This window comes from Brassica oleracea, chromosome C5, assembly GCF_000695525.1.
Source record: "Brassica oleracea var. oleracea cultivar TO1000 chromosome C5, BOL, whole genome shotgun sequence".
NCBI classification, from domain to species: Eukaryota; Viridiplantae; Streptophyta; class Magnoliopsida; order Brassicales; family Brassicaceae; genus Brassica; species Brassica oleracea.
The window spans coordinates 15,040,043-15,045,049 of NC_027752.1; the positions used below are offsets into that span (position 1 = coordinate 15,040,043).

The 5,007-nt window shown below is 34.0% G+C and overlaps 1 long non-coding RNA gene across 3 annotated transcripts; it reads left to right on the forward strand.

Moving 5' to 3' along the window:
* The first annotated feature begins 1,476 nt into the window (after positions 1-1,476).
* Positions 1,477-3,276, forward strand: LOC106293876. Of its 3 annotated transcripts, XR_001260669.1 has the most exons (4): positions 1,477-1,666; positions 1,798-1,880; positions 2,110-2,213; positions 2,316-3,276. It is a non-coding gene; the product is annotated as an uncharacterized LOC106293876 (long non-coding RNA). The 3 variants fall into 3 exon arrangements; XR_001260667.1 differs by having other exon boundaries at positions 2,110-3,276; XR_001260668.1 differs by having other exon boundaries at positions 1,477-1,644; positions 2,110-3,276.
* The last annotated feature ends 1,731 nt before the right edge of the window (positions 3,277-5,007 follow it).

Sequence of the window (5,007 nt, forward strand, 5' to 3'; positions counted from 1 at the left end):
TAATTCATTTTAATTTAATATTCTAGAGTTCATTTCTTTATAATATAAGGACCATAACAAGTTATGTGTATCATATTGACATATTGTTATATATATATATATATATATATATAAAAACTTGAAGACAACTTTTCTATATATTTTAATTATTTTTTTCTGCAACAATATATTCTTGTGCATAATAACATTTGTATTTAGCAAAATGAAAACTATTTTATAAAAGATATCATGGATTAAAAAATATGTTTATTATTTGTTACAGTTTATAAATGATTAAATTTATAATTAATATTTTATTATATATTTATTTATTTCATTTATATACTTATTAATGTGCCCCGTCTAATAGTTAGTCTGGATCCGCCACTGGCTCCTCCTCAAACCGGCTAAGAGGTGTCACGTAAATAGCTTGAACAAACGATGCAAACGTTACTTTCTCTACAAGCAAGTTATGAAGTTTGTTGACTACATTTGAACGTGAATTTTATAATACAAAGCCATGCAAAACTATCATTTCTGATTTTCCTTCCAAGTTTTTTTGATAATCCAGTATCCGACCACTTTGCGTGATCGACTAGCCCACCGGGCCGAAGCCCAAGCCATTACAGGATTTTTAAGCGTCCACTTAAGGGCCCCTGGTTACGCGAAGTGGTCTGGAGCTCGAACTCGGGTGGCGGGCACCTCAGCCGAGATTCCTTCCAAGTTCTCATGTTCCCATTCAACTTATGGTTTGTTCTAAGTTATGATTTCCTATTGCAAGTTTTTCCACATTATTTATGATTTATAATAATAAATACCTTCGTTCCAAAAGTATTATTGTATGACGCTAACTTCTGATACCATCAATATGGATAATACTTTGATAGTCAATCTCATAATAAAAAAAAGAAAAAAAACATAGTACTTGCACCTTATTATAGTTAAAAAGACAAACGTTGTACATAAAAACATATAGTCCAAAACAAATAAATGTCCGTCCGGAATAGAGAATTTGTGTGTTTGTATAATTTTTTTTTAAAACTAATTAAAGACGCGAGAATAAATTTTTAAAATACATGAATTCTCATTAAAACCACCTTCTAACATCAGCTATAGCACACGTGAAACAATTTTGAAGTATTTAAAATAACTAAATTCAATTAATCTACACTTAAATAAATCAAAGTTTTTTTTAAATCCAAAGCATTAACATGGACTATGCATCACACATTATATAATATTAAATTTACAAACCATAATACCATATAAATAAACAGCCAAATATTAAAAATCTCAAGACTAATAAAAACACATTACAATTTTTACAAATAAACATAACACAAATATACGAAAATGACAATGAGACACCTAGGATCCACGTATATAAATACTTTCATATCGGAGTGACACGTGTGCAGGGAGAAAACCGCATCGTTTCATTAAAGAGATGGTCATAGCCGGCCCGATATTTTTGAGATACGGGAACCCTAATACGGCTTCAACAAAGAAGGAAATCGTCCTTCTTCTTCGATGCGACTTGCGATGCAGTGACTCCTGCGATTCTTCTTCTAGAAAGTGAGGTCTGACTGATATCACCATCTTAACTCATTCGACCCACTCCAAGCACGTTTCCTCATTCAATGCATCGTCCCTCTGTACAAGGCGGTGAGTCTACATTTATATAAAGGTTAGCTTTCATTTCAAACGAATCTAGTTTTTGTTTCCGATTCTTCTTCCATGATCTCTTTTTTTTTTTTTTTTTTTTTTTTTTGGTTATGTGAGTGTTATTGATCATATCCTGTTGTTTTACAACAACAGTTTCTTTCCTACGGCTTGATGTTTTAAGAAATTGATATCAATCTCGCTTCTGGATTTCAGACTTCCGACTTCCTTCAATGAAGGTATTTATTTCTCTCATTCAATCCATACGTTAATCTCCCAATACTTTTCACTATCAATTCATCATCAGTATATACGTTTCGAAATCATATCAACAGAACACTATAAAAAAAAGTGAACCCCGTTCAGATAACACCACATCTCATTAGCCTCATTACAAAATTTGCAACTCGCAAAATCATTCCCTCTCCACCCCAAAAATGTCTGAAATTGATGTGGTTACAATTGCAGCTGACGGTAACCACGCCACGTCTGATGAAATCCCTCTCAGCTGTTCGTCTCAAAAGGTTGTCGGATGTTCCGCTTCTAGGGAGCTCGCAACATCAAAGAGGATGGTGATATGTTTTATAACTGAATAATCTACTAATTCTGGTTTGTTCATGGTGGGCTAGGTCAACGTTGATTGAGGATTGTTTCTTTTGTTTTTGGTGGGTTAGGTCAACGCTGGGAAGCTTCAGAATTGGCCTCAAGTCATGGGATCAACTTCAGAAGCTGTGGTATGTTGTTCTCCAATAGAAAAACATGGTGATGACTCAGAGCCATATGCTTCAGGCCGAACTAATGTTTCCAAACCCTGAACGCATTTGAAAGGTAATAGTAATTCAAACATCTCTCATGAAGGTCAAGAGTTCTATATGCCACCTAAAGCATGTGCTGAGAGGTAAATGCTCTGTGACCCATTGTGCTTATTTTCTTTATCGAGCAGTAAACTTGAGTCAATTGACACTTGGGATTAAGAATTAAAACTAGCATTTAAGACACTGAAGAAGATTATTTTCTCTTAGAACTGGTCTAATAATTCAAATTTTGTCTCTGGCAATATAAATGTTTGTTCGGTAGTATATGCAGATTTCTGTAAAATCATGGTTGATGTTTATACTGAGTATTCATAGCCTTCTATCTTCCTATGATGAGGGAAGTATGGTATGGTGTTAACTTATTTATATCTATAAATCTGATGTTGTGGGTGGATGCATTCTTAGCTTTTTCTTTTTGTTTGTCAATTTTATGATACTTTTCTATTGATATGTTGTTTAAAGGCTCCAAAATGTTTGACTTTGAGATTATCTTCTCTGACGATTTTATTATGCTCGCAAGAGTGTGCAGTTCACACAGCTTGAACATGTTACTTCTCTTGTCACGAAACAGTGGTTTGGTTATATCACAATTAATAAATGCGACACCATTTCTGAGCAGAATATATCTAACAAATTGTCATTATCGTTTTGCAGCGGAATATAACTGAGGCGCTTCGATTTCAGCGGATATAAATTAAGTCATTTATTCCAGTATTAACAGTTTTTGATTGTCTCAGTTCTTATTGGATAATATGTGCATTCTAGCCACTGTAAAACGTATTAGATTTTATTTGTATACTTGCAAAAACAAATTTCCACAATGCACTTATCTATCAGAGATTTTATTATTTATTGTTTCATGGTAATTTATATATTGTTTCATGGTAATTTATCTATGCTAATAGATTGTTTTCTTTTAGTAAACCTAGCAAAACTTTGTAGATCAGAATAAAAAATTTCACATGTCAATCATGACCATTATTCTTTCTACGAGAAAACTTTTTATATGATGACACGTAACGCAAAAGTAATGTTTCCACCTAAACTAACAAATTATTTTTCTTCCCAGCTCAATAAAATATCATATACTAGGTTCATGAGAGAATCACATGTCATACATTTAAGCCTAAGAAGCTACATGAAACATCAAACCTTCCCTTGATCTAGCCAAATGTTTTTTCTGGACGAATAGAATAGAGAATGACAAACATTTGTTCTATTCGTCCAAAAAAAACATTGGCTAGATCAAGGGAAAGTTTGATGTTTCATGTAGCTTCTTAAGCTTAAATGTATGACATGTGATTCTCTCATGCCACCAAGCAGTTATGGCGGTTGCGAGAAGGAGTATCAAGTTCAATGAAGATCAACCAGGAGATTGGAAAGAGTGTGTGTGTATGTCTATGGGGGAAGCTATGTTGTAGTCATTGTAGTCCTAGACGGAAAATCTCATTGGTTTTCCAAACATCCTGCCAAATAAAAAAAAAACCCTCTCATGCACCCAGGCTCCTAAAACTTATTTTAAAGTCGTTATCGCTCATGTCATGTTAGCAAACACTATGACTGTAAAAACAAATAAAGAGAGTTTTAGAGGTATTTTGTCTACCCAACCGGTGGCGGACCCATCAATTATATTAATCTGTGCCATAATTTTCTTTTTTTTTTAAATCACAACAAAAGGGTCAGAAGAAGCATCGAACTTGGGTTAAGGGGTGTCAACCCTTAGCAAATAGCCAAATACTAGTTGGACTGATTATTCTAAACGATTTTCAATACAAAAACAGTTGTTTTTATCATTTTACCTGTGTCAACTGATGCCACAGGTCTTTTACTGGGTCCGCCTCTGTACCCAACAAAACCTATCTAGGTTACAGTCGAAAGTTAGCCACCATAATCCAGTACTATAGACCCATAAATGAAAACGTTTAGAAACTGGATTACCCAACAAAAGATGTTTTCACCGCAGACAAAAACTAAAAAAAAATAAAAATGTTATAAGGATGTCCATAACCGGCCCAATGCTAGAGAGAGAGAGTCAACCGTGAGGAGAAAGAGAAAGAGAAAGAGAAAGAGAAAGAGAGAGAATAGGCATCTTGTTTTTTCCTTATTAGATTATGATTTGTACTCTTTCCATATTTGTATTTTCTTTCTTTAGTCTTTCTATTATTCTATGACGGTGTAATTCCCTATATATAAAAGGCTCCTTATGTTTATGAATAATATAAAAACATATATTATATTCTCTTGTTTCACAACACGTTATCAACACGATAGAATCTAAATCCCTAAGCTAAAACAAACCGCCTAAAACCCTAACCCTAATCGGCGAACACACTACAAGAAAACAGCGGTATTCTGACGGACATTCCGACGGAAAATGAAATCCTCGGAATTTCCCGAAGAATTTCCGAGGATATTCCGAGGAAACCCAAAATTAGGTTTCCTCGGAATATACCGACGGAATTCCGAGGAAATATCAATCTGTCGGAATATTCCGACGGAATAATGAGGAAAAATGTATTCTTCGGAAAAAACCGATGAATTCCGAGGATAT